At 39.1% G+C, this 16,361-nt stretch overlaps 1 long non-coding RNA gene and 1 pseudogene across 1 annotated transcript; one reads left to right on the forward strand and one right to left on the reverse strand.

Moving 5' to 3' along the window:
* Positions 1-1,232: 1,232 nt before the first annotated feature.
* LOC145554039 (uncharacterized) lies at positions 1,233-2,957 on the reverse strand (annotated as a pseudogene).
* An 11,447-nt stretch (positions 2,958-14,404) lies between these two features.
* LOC145553969 (uncharacterized) lies at positions 14,405-15,229 on the forward strand. The gene is made up of 3 exons (XR_014090032.1): positions 14,405-14,624; positions 14,741-14,827; positions 15,114-15,229. It is a non-coding gene; the product is annotated as an uncharacterized LOC145553969 (long non-coding RNA).
* Positions 15,230-16,361: the final 1,132 nt, after the last annotated feature.

Here is a 16,361-nt window from a genome sequence, read left to right on the forward strand (position 1 = left end):
GCAACTGTTCCAAAGTCTGTGTTCATCCTTCCTGCTTTAAAATGCTATAAAGTATTTGTTCATCTCATATCAGCAGACAAAAATGAGGCAAACCATGTGGGTTTTCCCAACATTCTAACACCTGCTAGCAAGTCGCGTTGAGCCGACTGCAAGGAAGCAGGTGTGCCTCGAATGGGTTTCAAGAAACGATATCTGTCATCAAATTCCAACAACTTATTTAAGGAGTTTCCATCCTTCAAAACCTCAGTCATATTTTTAGATGTACAATTTTTGCCTTTACGTTAAGTTATTGAAACTTTAGACACAACTGTTCCAGTTCTAACATGTACTGTGCAAAGAATATAGATTCTACATTAAGCGCAAATCTACCATCAGCATGAATAAGTTGGTTATTAAGATAATGACTCAAAGTCAAACAATATTGTTGCTTTTCTTGGTATGTGTTAAAACCCGATGGGAACACTACAGGGAAACATTTTGAACTTGTTATTTTGCACAATTGTGAATTACAATGAGATTACGCAGCCTGCTATATTTTCTGTGAACGATCAGAGAGTGCTGCAGTGAAATTTAATTATTTTTACTGTTGTCTGCAATTATTTTTATATATTGTTTTTATAAAAACTGGAAAAACATCAGATTGAAGTAGATTCTATTAAATTTATTTTAAAGTGTTAATGTTAAAACTACAATGCAATGATGTTACTTAGAGAACTTTCAAAAAACCTAAGAAAGATTTGGAAAATGTTTCTTAGGTTTTGTGTGTGATCAAACCACTCATTTCCAGTAAAATACAATCTCCTCTTATTAATTAGTTAGTATTTACAACAGACAAAATACCAAATTGTTACTGCAAAAGAATAAAATAAACTTCCAACATTTGAAATGTCAAAAATTTGAAATTGTAACTATGTTATGAAAATTGTAGACTGAAAAGAACGACACTCAGATATTTTTATTTATTAATGCACACTGCAGAGCACATTATACAAACCCCCTGGCCAGCAGGAACCTCCAAAGGACAGACGCACCCCACAGCAGGACGGTCAGACGCCTCCTGAGGACATGCAGGTTGAAGCGTAAGCTTGACCTGCAAATAAATGACACAAAAAACATATCAAGCTGATTTTGCACAAAATCAACAAAGATGCAATGTCAAATGTTTTCAATAAAACTCTTAGTAATTCATTCTAAATTACACATTTAACCTTAATGTGAAAAACACAGTGTTTTTGGGCGGCACACATTCAACGCCTCTGGCTACAAGCTTGAAGCTTCACGGACCTGGTGATGAACCACTCTTTTCTTGGGTGAATCAGAGAAAGAGTCCAATTCCCCCGAGTGGTTCCTCTGTAAAGGTAGAGCACATATAAGATTTTTAGGATGACTATTGATAGTTAAAGAAACACCTTTCTTTCATTGCAAGCCAATAAAAGATCCATACCTTCCTGCCGGATCTCACGTGTGTCCACACAGAAGTGTGTGGAGAAGGAGGAGAAAGACGAGGACTCTCCACTCCCTTCACTACCACACAGGGCACAAACCTTGGTTTAAACGGACGAGTTGCCTGACTCTGCACCAGTGGCTTTGGTCCAGACAACTCCAGGAACTGATAGCCAGCATTCCAAATCAGATCCCTGAGGATGTGCATCCCGTGGTCATCGCTAAGGTGGATCTGCACATATAAACAGTCGTCAGAGATAAAATTTATATTTCATATGAATGCCAATTTGTTCCTTACCGTGTTTAAAATGAAGATGTACTCTTGCTATCATGGCACCACAGAGTGAGACGGTCCAGAGGAAAGTGGTAAGCGGTGGAAAAATATGGAATCCCTGGAAAGATAATGACAAAATAAAAATTAATTTTGCAAATACCAAATCACCAAAGATGACATGAAAAGAGCTGCAATACATTTACAAAACAAAAACATAATTATCAATATTTTACTACCCACCTAGCTTTGCCGACCTGCGGTGGAATTTTTGCTGGAACAAGTTCTGCTTCTCTCTGGACTCAGTCAAGCGGGGAACAAAGCTGGTACAAACACCTAGAATAAATAACCAATTTAGAAATTTATATTCAAAAGACCTAGGAAAATAACCCATTAAGAAGTTGATGTTTATATCACTATTTCTAGATTCCAGTCCTCAGACTCTACATGCTTTAAATGTGTAGCAAAAGGGACATTTCTAAAACATGCAGAGCAGTGGTATCTGTGAGCCAGGATTGAGAAACACTGGTTTTTAATCAACAACAGTGCTCACTTTAGGCCAATGACTACAGATTGTCAACAGGTACCGCTCAAATTTCTGTCCGGCTTATTCTGGATGGCAACTGGCCGTAAGGTTGTTTGACAGAGCCATAATGCAGACAGCGTCAGGCTCCCAAGGTACATTGGCTTTCATTACCTTAAGACGCAAGTCAGCTGCACAGGCTCCAGGGGTAGACATGAAGCCAAACTGTTAGCAGCCACTTGGCATCTCAACAATCACATCCATGAAGGACTGCAAATGGGACGCTCCGATCAGAAGGACAAACTAAAATCATACAAACACAGCAACTTGAGAACTATGCCTACATAATCTATTTGAAATCATTGCTGATTTTACTTACTTTCTTATCAGGGCAACCCTCAGGAATGACTAGCTTGTGACAGTGGTTGGTGACTTTACTAGCTGGCCATTTATTCACAGAATGGCGCCAGCCGGTGCCACGCCCTAATAAAAAACATAAATGAAAGAATATATAAAATTATTTAAAAAATATAAAATATGTACTCTGGATACTTCATCGGACATACCAATAAGACATTCAATTTAAAATAATATTATTAAATTAAACACTCATGTGAAATTAAAATCACTGGAGTCATTGGGTATCCCTACATGCCCAATTCGAACTGCTTCTACCCTTCTTGCAGCTTTGGATCAGCAGTGGGACTTTTCTCAAGGCATCTACATTTTAACATGAAAGAGTTCAGTGGAAAGAATTAATATTTATAATTACAGCAATATAAATATTATAATGCAACATAAAAGGGAGTACACATTTCTGCAAATATTAAAGTACATCTTTACCTACAAGTCTATAACTGTTTATTCCTTTCATCTTAAACATTAAATCATGCAAGTTTGAAAACATTTCCTCTTTATTTGACAAAGTTATGAGGGTGAACCAAGTATTTTAGTCACCTGAAATAGCCTAATTTTTTTAAGGAGAACATATTATTTCAGGCAACTAAAATATATGGTTCCGTCCTCATAACTGGTAAATAAAGAGCAAATATTATAAAATTGTCAAGACTTGTTGATCAGAGGAATAAACAAAGTTAAAGACTAGCTGTTAAGTTAATTTTTTCTCTATGAAATAGAGGGGTAACAGATTATTTCAGTCAGCTAAAATATATGGTTTCCCCTAATAAATAAAAATAGAAAATGTTATCAACATCACAGAATTTGTTGCTGCTGATGATGAGAATAAATACAGTTGCAGAGTTTGTGAAAAAATAACTAGAAATTTATTTTATCCAATAATCTATCATATATTCAACACTAGAAAGGTATATTCTAGAAAACATACTCTCATCTTTTCAGAAAATCTTATCTGCATGTCCTGCTATCAGCCAACTTCCCTCCTCTTCTATTAGCAATGTCAAATTATAAATACACAAAATGTGTTGGGAAAACTGTTTGGTGACGTTTTTTTTAAGACTTGAGTGAAAAAGTAGGAACAAGAACTATTGGCCATTAAAGAAGAGCACAAAACAGTATAATGCCATTGTCGCACTGCCAGGAATGGAATGGCATGGAACAGAATGGCATGCTTCGGTCTGGTTTTACCCGTACTGCAGCCCTGTTGTGTTTGCATATAACTTAGGGCACCATTGAAGCTGTACCTGACATTATTACTTTTGAAACGAAACAATGGTTTTGATGTAGCGGCTGAAGCCTTTTCCTCAGAGATGCAGTGGAAAACTTTTTCATTCCTTGTTGACCTATCTAGATCATTCTGTACTTGTTCATCAGGGAGTACATGAGTGGAGGAAAAAAAAACTCATAAAAGGACCAGGTTACAGCAGAATATTGAAAGCAATTCATTGCAAATTAAAAAGCCAGCTAGAACCGATCAACGGCTGACTGCAAAACAACCAACGGCTGACTCTAAACCAATCAGCTGCTGATTCTAAGCAGCACCGCTTGGCTGATCCGATTGGAACCACAGCTCTTGGGGTTCCAAGGAGTCGGGTGGAACCGGGTCGGAAGTTCTAATACAAACAAGGTCGCCCCTACTTTGAACCCGTGCAGTGCCGTGCCGTTCCATTCCTTGCAGTGTGAAAACACCTTCTGAAAACCTCATGTTACAACTTTGACATGATTATATGAGCTGCTTTACCAAAAAATTGATCAGCACCGTGAAAATTAATGGATCTGTCTCTCTGGCTCCAATGTGCGCTCCCGACAAAGGTGGAACATATTTTCACATGGGAACAGAATTTCGCACAAAAGGCTTACTATCAGTCAAGGTCGTAATGTAATGTAATGTAATGTAATGTAACGTAATGTAACGTAACGTTTAGGAACTATTCCAGCTTTATAATTATTCACATCAGCAGCAGAAATATGAACAGCTAGACTAAAGCTACATGAGTGTGCAGTAGCTTATATTTTGACCATAATAAAAATTGTGTTTTAACAAACTCCCAGTCATAATGTCTTTATAAAACATACAAAAAAAATTTTACTTTGATGGAAATAGCTTCCTGCACGCGGTGAATCAACAGAATATGCTTGAAACTTTCTGTAACTATTTGGAATTCTTGATTTATAAAAATGTATATTCTAGACAAAAGTAAATTTTGATTATTCAGAAAGGTAATTATTAAGATATCTAAATTTACATTTTGGCTAGTAAAAATAATAATTCATGATATCTTAAATTTCATTTTTACAAGTAAATATTACTTTCGAGATATCTAAAATGATTTCGCCACATCTGCTATTTCACCAGACACATATAGATTATTATAACTTAAGATATCTTGAACATAATTATAACTACTCAAAAGTACATTTCTACATATCTGAATTAAGAATTGTGTATAACCCCCAATGTGTTGCCATTCATATGGCAGCACATATATGTGTGTATTGATATAACCTTTCTGTCTCTTCTCATGCTCTCAACTGCTGCAGATGCCACTAAAATGTAATCCTTATCCCTCTCTTCTCCACCTCCTTACTAAAAGCAATTCTGGTGTTCGATCTTTGGGTTGTAATCACCATGTTTTAGCAATCATCCCTGGGATACAACAGTAAAAATTATAAATCAATAAAATAACTAAAATCTTCCCTTAAACCTGAGCTGTGTCAAAACCACAAAAGAGTTGTCTGACATCAACATTTAAATCAAAATTTAGTCTGTTAATATTCTACTTGGTCCTCCCCTTAAACTTTAACTCAACTTCACACAAAACTACCTTTAAGACTAAGAGGATAACCTTGTTTCGTCATGTTACAAAAATTTGAAATTAATCCATTGACAAACTATATGGGTTTAAACTTTAAAAAATAAGTAAATTATCATGGTTGGCTTTGTACATTCCTGAAGTATATATTCCTAAGGAAAAGCCAATTGGCACCAAACTGCATATTAATGACCTTTCACAGGACAAAAATTGGGATTTTTGACACTCTATTCTGACGCAAACACAGCTAGTCAGCAACAGATATCGACAGCAATTGCGGAATCCTTGAAGCGGGGGAGTGGTGGTGCGGGGAGTGGGAGGGCGAGAGTTGTTAAATACTCTACTTAGCATACAAATAGCATAGCACAGGCAAAGACGCTACAGCAGACCCACATGGATTCTCAGTCATTGACTGAAAAACAATTACATCAGTGACAGAGTTCAGCACTGACATGTGATTGGTTGGTTGTTGTGTGCCAATTAGATAGCATTTATGTCTTTATAAATACACCCCACCCCAATCATTAAAATTTTTAATGCTGTATTTTAAAAAATCTATATAAAAAATAAATGCTGTATTAAAATATATTCATTTGATATTGCTTATATGCAACATGTTCATATGTGAGGAACATAAAAGAGAAACAGAAGTTTTTTTCTTTATTTCTTTTGATTTTTTTTTACTGCTGCACACAAAACAAGACATAAATACTTGTCAATTTCTCGACAATCTAGCAGTGTTTTTTTGTCCAAACTTGATCAAACATTATGCCTCATTCAGGACAGGCCCAACATCTCTCTGTAGCATGGACCTGATGTCTCTTCCTGTCTTGTAGTCCTGATGTCACTGAGCTCCTGGTTGGAGGAACTTGGGGTCCATCCTGACACCTCCTCTGCTGCCAGTACTCTCTGCCTTCCTCCATCAGCTGTTAACACAGAACAGACAATCATTATGAGCTACAGGCATCTTCTAGTCATTATGAAATTACAGTGAAATTGTTGGGCAACTTCCAGCTTAGTATGCACACATAAGACATTAAAACAAACAAACAAAAAAAACACATTAATACATACTTACAAAAATAAAAACTTTAATGAAAAAGAAAACACTTGGAAACAACTGGAAGAAAAAAGAATTAAAAGCAGTTGGTAATAAATAGTAAAACAATTCAACAAACTCTGAGGCAGATAATTTGCTTTGATGGAGTTTAATAAATCACAGTACTTTAATCATTCAAGGAATTGTGACATCTCTAGATTAGTAATAAATCTTACCTGCTTCTTTCTTTAGCTGAATCCGAATAACTGGCAGTAGGTCCTGGATGCAGCTGGAAAACATTTTTGTGCATTGTCAATACATAGCATAATTACATTATGTACATAAACAATGTTGAAGCATAAAATATCAACATTCTAAAATAGTAGATACTCACACAGTGTTGCATCTCTGTCCTCATCACAACATCAGAATGTTCCTGAAGAGTCTGATTGACACAAATGTGACTCTTATTCTGTGGAGTCTGTGGAAATAAATGTAAAATTAAAAAATATTGTAGCAAATATATCACTTTCTCAAAATACATAAGTAAATAAATTAAAATTATTCTCAACCAACCATTATACAGTTGGGAATTAACGCAGTGATTATATATACCGGCTTCATGACTTCGTCCTCAGATCCGTCCTCCGTCCGCCATTTTGTAGATCTCTACTTTTTTCCACACTCTGCCTTGCTGTACTGCGTTACAACAAAAATAAATAAAATAATGGGAAGATCAGTTTTCCTTACAAATATGTGAGTGTTCACTATTCACTGAATGTAAAATCATAACTTACTGAATTTCTGTTCATCCTTGTGGACTCCGTAAGAACTCCTCAGCACCGTGGTCTGAGGTCTGGCTGGTGTTGGCTTGGCCATTTTTCAAGTCTGAAAAAACCAAAGAAGATGCAAGTATTTTTAAAAGTTCAGAACATCACATGTAATAGAGATTACAATACAAATTCTCACCCTACACTTGTTTTGGCATTAAGAAAACAACAGACCGCTTTCTGTAAGGAACAAAGCAACTGGCCTCGCTCCACATGTTATTTATAAAAGCTTTCTTACCGTGAGTTCGGTCTTGTTGGACCGCCACGGTGTCATCTGTTGTTTTCCGCCGGAACATTGCTTAATGTCAAAACCATACTGAAAAGGGAATTAGCAATTCAACCAAAACTAAGTTTTTCAGTGCTCCTAACACACATTTAATATATATTTTAAATGATAAGATAGATTGTTTCAATATTCAATCAATCAATCAATCAATCAATCAATCAATCAATCAATCAATCAATCAATCAATCAATCAATCAATCAATCAATCAATCAATCAATCAATCAATCAATCAATCTTTATTCCAGACCAAAAAGGTCCATAAAAAAAGGAAATAAGAGAAAAATAATAAAATAAAAATAAAATTAAATAAATAAAAAAATAAAAAATAAAAATAAATAAAAAAAACATGACATTCACTGAGTCACAAATAAATGATGACACCAATGTTTTCACATATTCTTTCTCCAAACATACTTCTTTATGGTGATCAGAAGGTAAAAATGGATTAGCTACAAAATGAATGAGTCAAAAGGCAGTGCTCAACAGTTGATTTGCATTTGCATAGCACTCAGCAACTTCATTTAAATAAAAAACCTCTGCTAGGCACAGGAGGAGGGAGGTGATAGGGGAACTCAGACACAGCGTTTTTGACCATTTTTGGCAGTGTTCGACTCTGACAAAAACCTCTTGCCAAAAGCCCTAAGTCTCCAGTGTCAATAGCTGTCGAAAATCCCAATTTTCGTCCTGTGTTTATAAAACGCTAAACTGCCAAAAAGCCTAGTATTGTAATTTGACTCCACCACAACTCCTAGGTTATTCCATCAGCTCCTCATTACATTGGCTGATCTGCACAAGATCTTTAGTGTGTCATCAGGGAGCGTTGCCGAACTCATCGGTGCATATGGCCTGGCGGAGGCGAGCTTCAATTTCACGAGAGCGTCTGCGGTGGCAGGTGAAAGGTAGTGCTGGATCAGCACCAGAGGGCAGACGAGGGTAGACGCTGCTCGTCTGCCCTCGTCATCTAAGCCCCGCCCCCTCAGAACAAGAAGTGCGTTTTTTTTCATTGTAAAGCTCCATCTCTGGCATGCTCAACCTAATAAAGATGATTCTGTGTTGGATGACAGATAACAAGTTGGTCTCACTTGCTTTAATGCGCCAAGAGTTTTCAACGGAGGCTGTGGCAATGGCGGCATGGCAAAATGACCTGTAACGCTGTTGCATTACTGTTGTCTCTAAATTCTTTATGTTCAAGACGAGCTGCACCAACCTCACTAAGATGCATCCTTATCCATCCCCGAAAAGGAATCCATAACAGTCGTTGATGGGCGTGGCCTAATTTCTCTATGGTGCCCCCTAGAATTTTTTTAATAAGCCCCAAGCCGTGCTTTAACCTAGAAATATGAAACTTGGTACACTTTTGTATCTTTGTTAGGATATTCATAAAAGTCTCTTGGATCCCTGGTGCAAACCCAGCTGGAAGTCGGCAATTTGGGGTGAGCATTCGCAGTTTCCTATTTTTCATAGACGTTGCATCTGATCAAACTCCTCCTACAGCTTTTGAGATACATACTTCAAACTCAGTCAGCATAGTGTTGAGATGTTTAACATCAAAACTCATTACAGGAATTTTTGTATGTCAAAGCATGTGGGCGTGGCTAAGTGCCAAACTTTGACTATTCACCATAAACCATCAAAGTCAGATAACTTCCGCATACAAGGTCACAACTGCAGACTAAGTGCAATAACCTCTACAGGCAAGGCCAGAGAGTCAATTGATGACATCAGCTTAGCCCACTCCCTCCAAAAGGAAGATACCTGCTTTTTCCTGCTGGATGTCTTACTTTTATTCTATGATTAAAATTGGTTCAATCCTGTGCCAACTGACATAAAATGACATGATGATGAACTCTGTGAATGTTGACTTCCGGCTGAACTGTGTGGGCCTGACTAAATAGCGAATAGCACACATGCATCATCCGATTTGCACCAAACTGGATATGTATAATCTTTATTAACCGCTAAAGATCCCAATGCCATTGAATTGCAATTTGACTCCACTGCACCCCCTAAATTAATCACACCACCATATCTCCTTGCTATATCAGCCAATCTTCACCAGATATATTGTGCATCGCTGGGAAGCACTGTTGAATGCAGCAATGCTTATTGCCTGGCGGCGGGCACATCAGCAGTGGCTGGCGGGCAGGGGTGATGGCACCCCTGCGGGGGCCAATGTTCCTGAGAGGCACTGAGCTGCAAGGGCCATTCGAGGCTGCTTGCAGTTTTAATTTAGTCTTCCTTTAGTGCAGAGGTCCCATTCTCGCGGCCCGCTGGCCAATTGGGGCCCACAGGATGATGTCTCGTGGCCCCCACCGAGATATAACTGTTGTGACTTTTTTTACATTTATATGTTGTACAGTATATAGTACAGTATATATTTTGCATGATAAGTGATTGATTTACATTTTTATTTGTTAAGAATAATTGACATTGACAGGATGACTATTAATTGAATTGAACATGATGGTATATAATTACAAAGGTGATGTGAACTATATTTAAGTGAGAGACATGATTTATTTGAATAGAGGAAGTCGTTTATTTTGAAGAATGCTTAAGAATCAGATTCCGTTTTGTCACTGACTTGGTTTTGTTAATTTTTGGTTGCTAGGTTTCGAACAGCTGTTGCCATTATCAAAGGTTCAGTAAAAGACATACGAGCCTCCGTCTTGTTTGAAGAAGCTTTCTCCCCGTAACATTGACAGTATAATAGTACGGCCCACAGGGTGAACGGACCTCTGAAGGAAGTCCTGCCCGCCGTTCCTCGTCATGGCTGACATTCGGTGCCAGGCTAAACTACACTGACTTCATGCACACTATGCTTGTAACAATAGTGCGGTGGATGATAGAACAGTCCGGTACTAGTTGCCCTTCCCTGCAGTTGCCATTCTGGTACTTTCTACCATTAACAAATGCCACGATCAAACGCAGAGAAAGGCGACTGCTTCCGGGCTGCTCGTCATCCGTCACACTGTTGTGACAAGTAGAAGTGGTAATGATGTCACACGTCGAGATGTTCTCCATATGTTGCTAGCTGGCTAAAGACTTCTGTGAAATATATAACAACAGCAATGAAAAATGGAATAAGCTCAGGCTGCGCACACACTGCAGCCTAAAGTGACCCAATTCCGATTTTTTTGACGTAACGCAACCTGTATCTGATCTTTTCATGACAGTCTGAGCAGCACAGGTCGCATTCTTTTCAAATGTGACCCATATCCGATAGTTATAAGATTCAAATGCAACCCAACATCCAGGCATTCTGCAGTGTGAATGAGCAAATAACCTGAAAGTGTCCTGCATGCGCAGTAGAGGGCGCAATAGTGTCAGCGATCTCAGTGTTCTGCCTACCACCATAAGAAGTGCTCAGTGTTTGTGGAAGTAAACATCGAGGCTAATGGTGGAGCATAGCTTACATATTTGAAGTTGTTGTCCAGCTGGAGCAGCATATTAACAACTTAATCCTTATATAGTGCATTATGGTTGTTGTTTTTCTTCCCACTTGTGCGTATCAGTGAATAGTGAGATTTGTTGAGAATCAGTGATGTTCAGTTCGGATGAATGAAGCCTGGATGATAGGTCGCATTTGAATCAAATACGAGTCGGTTATGGATCACATTTTTAAAAAATTCGACCTGTGCTGTTCACACTTCCATGAAAAGATCGAATACAGGTCACATTACGTAAAAAAATTGAAATTGTGTGACTTCAGACTGCAGTGTGAATGCACCCTAAATTTAGTCACATCCTCATCATGTCTTTGTCAAAGCCACAGTCTGCAATTCGTGTATTGGAGAAATTAAATGTTGATGACATTTGAGGATAATTTTTAAATGTTTTTTGTCAAATCCTTTATGCGGCCCAGCCTCACCCTGACTCTGCCTCCAGTGGCCCCTGGGTAAATTGAGTTTGAGACCCCTGCTTCAGTGCTTTACATATAAAAAAAGACTTAAAAAATGCAACATTCAAGTGATTTTGAATATGACTCATACGGGTGTCTCCCAATAAATTGTCACTTTGAGTTTTTTTCTACCTTCTATGTTTTTTTTGCTTACTGACTGTCCTCAGAGGGAGCTGTAGGAGGCTGAAACAGAAGTGGGTGGAATACCACAGAGGATCTGCAAATAGTCACTATGAATTTTAATGCTTTTTAAAATTTGACACATACGTTCTGCTTTCTCCAGCTGTTTGGTTATAGAAACAGGAACAAAGCTAGGGGTTGGAAAAACAGCGAAGGCGAAATGGACAATTTTCTGTGGCGTAGAGGTTGATGGAAAGTTTATATTCTATTTTTTCAATGTTGTGTAACAGGCATCATTTGCAAACGAGTGAATGAAGGAATTTTTGTACCAAAGCCACACAACAATCATTTCAAAATATCTTCTCTACCAATATAATGGTGTGGCATAACATGTAGCCTGTTTTTTTTCTAGCTGCTGGAGAGTGACCATGTTTTAAGCATCTGTAATCTGTTGTCGATATCTTCTAATTCAGGCTCAAAATTCAAAAACAATGTACAGGAGCAAGATGAGAACAAATAGAGAAGGAAAAGTATACAATAAAACACATTTTATAACAAGTTTGTAATCTGTCACAAGAGCGTATTTTCACTTCTTGTTAGAATAAAAATGTTCTCTTTTCAACAAGACGCCGCTCCTGACTTCTTTTTTTCTCTCCAAAATCCGGGAGAGAAAGGCTTCCATAAGAGATAAAGTAGACGTTGATTGACAATGATATGAGCCCCCCCTGGCTCTGATTGGTATTGTTTTAGTCAGGAGCACTGTATTTCTTCAGATGGCAATGATAGAATATGGCAAAGATTGATATTTTCACAGATTATCTGACTCATACAGTGAGGACACAGTTACTTTTTTAAATAAAAGTTACATACTGCCTGTTTATATGAAGAAGGAGTATGTTTTGAGAAAGCAGTGGTCGGGTTGTTTACTGTCAGCCAAGTTAGTTTAAGTTATTAGCCTAGTTCTATCTTTGACCCATATAGGAGCTGTGGTAGATTCAAGGCATAAATCTTTACCAACCAAAAAAGTAACGATAAAGATAATGTAATTTTAAAAAGTAAATGAGTTAACAATTTATGTAACAATTAGAGGGAGCAACATTACCTCTAATTCATCATGGTGGCAGGCTTTAAATGACCCCTGGAGTTGGAGCGTGACCTCCTGGGAGATTCTGCTCTATTCTGGAGAGATAGAAGTGATACAATGTGAGTTTGAGGGACGGACAGAGGGAGGAGAGAGGAAGATGGACCAGGACCAATGAACTGCAAGCACAGGAACTAAAGAAGAGGTAGAGAAAAGATTTCATTGAGAGGTCTTTCTCTACCCAGTCTGAAAAAATGGGAGCATGCCACAGACAATGAGAGGATGAGCCAGGTGTTTTAGACCATTTAGGTTATTAGTTTTGTTCAATAGATGCTCCCGGTTTAGGCCATCGGCGGGGTTGGCGGTGAAGGGTTGTACATTACTAATATTATTAAAACATTTTGTCCCCTCCCAAAAAAATGAGAGCCACATCCAAGACCCCACACTAACTTAGGCTGAGGTAGGGTTGCCAACCCGTATTAGGCTGTTAAATGTAGCGTTTCGTATTGAACTGATGCGGGACGTGAATTGTTCCGTACTCTACAAAATATTGTTTGTTACTCTGCAGTAGTAAGCCCCGCCTACGCCTCCCCACTCCTCGGACTCGCTACTGCCCAGTTTTGGTCCAGACCCCAAAACTGGACCCCAAGTTTTGGGGTCCAGAAAATCCCCAAAACTTGGGTCTTACCCTAGAGGTAGTTTATGGAGGATTATCTAGTTAAACTGGGCTCATCAACCACAGAATCCTGTGGCGGCGCCGCTGGAAAGCTACAGCATTCCTTTGGTTCCTTCAGCAGGTCCTCGGAGCCCTCTGCAAACGAAGGAGACTGCTTCTGGCAAATGCAGGCGACGGAGGTGCTAACATTGCTAGTGACCATGTTTATGAGTAATAATAAAGAAGTGGTCCCCCAAGTACTTTATATAGTTGTCTACCCCAGTCATTGTTTGACTCAGTGTTGGTGTTGCGATATTGTGCCCAATGGCTTTCTGGGTAATACAGACTAACTGACAAGCTACCGCTGCAGTTCTCCCCCCCGGCTCCCAGGGTAACTCTAGTCGAATGCCCCCCATTTCCCACCGGCCACCCCCTTATGAGTCTAGGATGAGGCGCATTAGTGGGCGACCCCTTATTTTTCTGAAAGGTGGCAACCCTAGGCTGAGGAGAAGCTGGACGCTTTTCCACTCCTTAATGTTCCCAAATGGAGCGGAGCAGAGAGTGGTACTGACTTGCGGCTGATGCCTGGAGGAGAGCTGCTGCTGCAGCGCCAGCGGACCAGATGGAAGGCGGCCCCCAAGAGTCGCTGTTCACTACCGGGGATCAAGGAGAACCTCGCCGAGGCTGAGGGCATGGGCTGTGCTCCCAGCATCCATGTCTCTCATAGCGAGGTGATCTAATACCGGGACTCAAACAAATCCAATTCCCCCCACCAGACCACCACCATCTCCCACGGCACGGCGCTCCACGGGTTCTTCATCAAGATGGATGCGGCCAAGACCATCCTCTCCATCCTCACCTACCAGTGCCGTCACTCGCGCAACAACTCACAACGGGAGCGAAGGGAGAACAGTGGGGGGCACATCCGCATTGAGGCTGAGACCCAGACCAGCCATTCCAACATTAAGGTACCGGTATCGGTATACCAAACAGATCCACGGCCTGTAACCACTAGGAGGCTGCAGCCTCCTAGTGGTTACCTTCACTTCTCTAGCAGAACAAAAGTTAAACTCACATTTGTCCTGTTAGACTCCCTCCACATGGTGAGAATTTGTCTGGTTTTGGTGGATTTAACCCTTTTTCTCCCAGTTTTAGTCTGTTTTAGCAGGTTGTTTTGCAGGTAGTTTCAAGCGAAATGATCCTTTGGAGGCTGCCCAAGAAGAGAGAGGAAAAGAGACCTGGAGGTTAGGCCCATGAAATGTAGCAAATGTATCTAAATTGTAGCAACCTCAAAAGTAGTTACTTTTTTCGTTGTTGTTGATGATGCCTGTCTATTGATGGAATGACTGTGTATTTTTAGTCCAAGACACTCTCACCTACCTCATGGGCTTGGACACTCACCCAATCTGAGGAGAAGATGGAGCTCTTGTTTCTTTAGATGTCCCAGGTGGTGCAGTCTGAACAGATAAGTACATGACTAATTAAGGCTAATATATTTGCAGATTTTGTTTATTTTAACTTGAGATTGATGTTGTATATCTAGGTTTGATGGGAGGAATACAGTGGGTATATATGCCCTTTTTTTCTTGGGTGATGTTGGTTATCTGTGTTAATCATCTGAAACCTTTGTTTAAACAAAGTTTCATTTTTACTTTATTCATTCATAAATCAAATAGATGTTTAAAAATGTCATGTATATTAATTTGTCTTTTTGTTGTTGTTTTTTACTACAGAGTCCGTGATGTGTAACTCCAGATTGGATCCCGAAGAACTACTTGGCCAAATAAAAGAGCTTTGGAGAAGACCTATAGCAGTTTTTTATATTGTTTCAAACAGTTTTTCATGCATGTATATATTTAAAATAGTTTCATTTCTACTGTAGAAACTGCAATATGTAAAAAAATTAGATTGGATGTCTAAAAATAGAAGTTAATGAAATCAAGTAGCTTAAAAAGAAACATAAAAATATTTTTTATAGTTTCTGATAGAGATTTTTTGGTATTATCATTTTGTTGTTACTTTAGTTCATATTCAGGTTAAAGTGTTCTCTTGTTTAAACTGTATGTGTGAACTGACCTGGAAGTCACAGCTGCCTGTTCATCTTCAGGTGAAACAGTTTGACCGAGATTTGAACCGGGCTCAGGCCGTAAATCAGATATCGCATCTGGAACTGGGTTGCTAGTTGTTTAGGTAAATTGTTTTACGACCTTTGCTTTGTTTAGGTAAATTGTTTTACGACCTTTGCTGTTTTTCCTCTGCTGTCTATCTTGCCTATCCTCCCTCTTTGAAGTTTGAAAATAAAAGACAAGCTCTACCCAAAGATTTTCAGAACGCTCTGTGAACGGCTCTGAGAAGCAGTTGACAGATCTTCTCCTTTTGCTTGCAGAAGCTTTGTCATGAAATTCATATACGTTGTCTGTGGTTCTTTTATGTAGGTTCTAGGAAAATACCTATCATTTTGGTGCCGAAACCCGGGATCTCTCATACCGACCGCTGTCAGGCAGAGGAAGACGCGCTGAATCCGTGCACGGCCAGAGTCAACTGGACCTGGAAAGAAAGACCCAGGAAGTAGAATTCTTCGCTGGGCCAGCGACACATGTCCGACTTTGTCTGCCAACGGCGGAATGATGAGATCCGACTGGACATTGCGAAAACTACAGAAACGTAAGTGAATTTTAAAATGTTTCAAACGAATGATACTAAAATAAAGTCGACATAAATAAAGGGTTGGAGTCCCAGTTGCAACTAAAATGCTAAGAATTGAGGTTTGGAATCCCAGTTGCAACTAAATGGTACTAAATTGAGGGTTGGAGTCCTAGTTGACATTGGCACTTGATTCAACTAAATGCTATTAAATTGAGGGTTGGAGTCCCAGTTGACATTGACACTTGATTCAACTAAATGCTACTAAATTGAGGGTTGGAGTCCCAGTTGACATTGGCACTTGATTCAACTAAATGCTATTAAATTGAGGGTTGGAG

This window comes from Poecilia reticulata, chromosome 12 (genome assembly GCF_904066995.2).
Source record: "Poecilia reticulata chromosome 12, P_reticulata-male-v2, whole genome shotgun sequence".
NCBI lineage: Eukaryota > Metazoa > Chordata > Actinopteri > Cyprinodontiformes > Poeciliidae > Poecilia > Poecilia reticulata.